This window comes from Platalea leucorodia (assembly GCF_965183815.1).
Source record: "Platalea leucorodia genome assembly, chromosome: 19".
In the NCBI taxonomy this organism is placed as follows: Eukaryota; Metazoa; Chordata; class Aves; order Pelecaniformes; family Threskiornithidae; genus Platalea; species Platalea leucorodia.
In genome coordinates, this window is record NC_138841.1 from 940,282 (window position 1) to 942,835 (window position 2,554).

Sequence of the window (2,554 nt, forward strand, 5' to 3'; positions counted from 1 at the left end):
CCTACATCCACAAAGGGATTTGAATCGTTCCTAAATGTAAAGCAGGAATTCTATCTGCTTGTAAAAGTAGCCCTTGCTGCCGTTGTGGATGAGGCAGGAGAACTGCTCAGCCCATGACACGAGAATTTCCTACCCACGGCCGTCTCGGCCGCTTGCCTCCGGAGCTTGAATCAGTTCTCTCATTTGATGCACAAGTCGGAGGATTTCCTTGAAAATAGAGCCTTTGTTTGGCAAACATTTCTCCCGTCTGTTCTGGGGCTGTAAGCGCTCTTTGTTGATGAAACGACAATCTCCTCCTCAGCCAGCGCGGTGCCATCGGCGGAGAGGGAGGACTTTTGGGGCCCGGCTGAATTGCCAGGGACGGGTCGTGCCCGTGCAGGCGCCCTGCGCGGAGGAAGTGCTCTGTCTGTCAGAGAACAGGTTTGTTTTTTAAAAAATACCAGGCTACATCCTTAGCGGTTTCAAATTTGGGGCACAGATTGTCGAGCTGTTCTGCGATTTTAGAGCACCTGAAATAATGGGATCTTAGGCTGGAGGCGATCTCCTAGAACCTCCCAGCCACCATCATAATACAAATGGGTCGTAATAAAAAATAAATTAGTGTGAGTCCACAGAAGCCAGCAGAGCTCTATCCCTTTCACAGGCTGAGGATCCAGATGAATATTTCATTTAAAATATTCTATTACGTTGGCTCATATCATTGTAATATCTGTGTGTCTCACATTTGTAATGCAACTTTACAACAGCTTTGCGAGACCTGGAAATCTCAGACTGAAAATTATTTCAGGCACCGGCCATCCATTTCACCGCGTGCTGGCGCAGCATCCTGCCCAAAGGAGTCCACGACTAGGGCTTCGGGGCGTGCTGAAGATGCAGAACAAGCAGAGCAGGACCATGCCTCTCGGGACAAGGTCGCACCGAAGCGCAGGACGATGCAGGAAACGGGACGGAGCCTCCCCGTGCCAGGGCGGCCCCACCGGCCCGTCCGCCTCCGCAGCGGGGACAGCCGCAGCCGTTAGAGCGCTCCAGCCCTGGATCGTCATCTTCTATCAGCTCATGGGAAGACAACGAGGTTTGCAGAGGCTTTTCTGCCTCACGGGGTTTGTGGGCAGCCTCGCTTGCTCTAGCACCACATCAGTGTTTGTAAACAACCTTCTTAAAATACATTGAGCAGGATGTGGGAGCATCACGTGAAGGCGCAGCTTCTTGTCAAGGCAACAGGCCCGACTCTGCCCTCAAAGGGCAGAGCAGAATAACTCACCCAGCTCATTTCCAGCAGCCTGCCCCGAACACCGCCAAGGACGGCTCCGCGCAGGCGTCCCCACTTCCCACCTACGCAGCGGGAACCGCGCAGGGACAAGGACCGCGCTGACCAGGGATGCTCGGATGCTGTGGAAATGACTTGCTGCCTCTGCCAGACCTAATTTAGCAGACGACACCAGCTGCTTCCCAAAGAGGTGCACATAACCCTGAAACGAGCTGCTATGAAATGACTCAGCCAAGGCAAACCCTTCCTCCTAACACCTCCTTGTGCTGGTGTTTGACATATGACCTGGCAGAGGGAGATTGCTAATAATACCGACATTTTATATAGCGCTTTTCTTCGGGAAATCTCAGACGGTTTTACACAGAAGTCAGGTCTATTTGGAGCTCAAGGCTTCTAAGGATGTGTCAAGGACAGAGAGTTTTGGTACCCAGGAAGGCAACATGGGAAGAGTCTATTGCCAGGACAGATCTGCTAAACCAATCTAGCAAGAAAGCAATGATGGCTGTGGTTAATTCGCCATTGATAGGGTCCAGAGTAAACACCCCAGAGATGATCAGGGAGGGAGTTCTCTCTTTCACAGCCATGCTTGCAGGTTGGCCAGCAGAGTTTAGATGCTACAGCCCCATTTTGTGATATGCCCCAGAGACTGGCGGGAGCACAAGATGGCTGTGAGAGCATCGCATGCTGTGCCAGGCCGGGAGCCCCGTCCTACTGCAGGAGGACCGAGCTCTGGCACTGCAGCCAAAGCAGGTGCCCAACCCTCGGGAAAGTCCGGGGAGGGAACCAGCGAGGACTCACGCGCTGGGGACCGCTCAGAAATAGCCCCGAGCCACGCAGAGGAACGCCTGGGGAGAGCTGGTGCGTACACTGCAGGCTTTGTCCCGGGCAGGTCGGCTGGGTGTGTGCTTCCTGGCATACAATTCCCAGATTAGCAGGAGCCGGGCTGCCAGCAGCTCCTCCAGCCCGGCCGTGAATGAGCCGCTCGGGGCTGGGAACCGCTGCCGAGGTCAGCGGTTCAGCTCGGGGCGGAGGCAGGGGATGGGACGAGGCGAGGATGCGGGGATGGGACATCTCCTTCCATGCACCCGAGGGAAAATGAAGGGGCAGGGGGGCACTTCTCCACCCCCGGGGCCAGGACCCCCCAACCCCTCTCTGATACCTCGCCAAGAGGCTGGCTTTGCTTTTCAGCCCCAGGGGACAGAGACCACCACTGGTCAAACTAGACAAGGCAATCTCACCGCTTCTTTTGCAGCAAGGCAGAGACCTGTCTCTTTCTACCCCGAAATT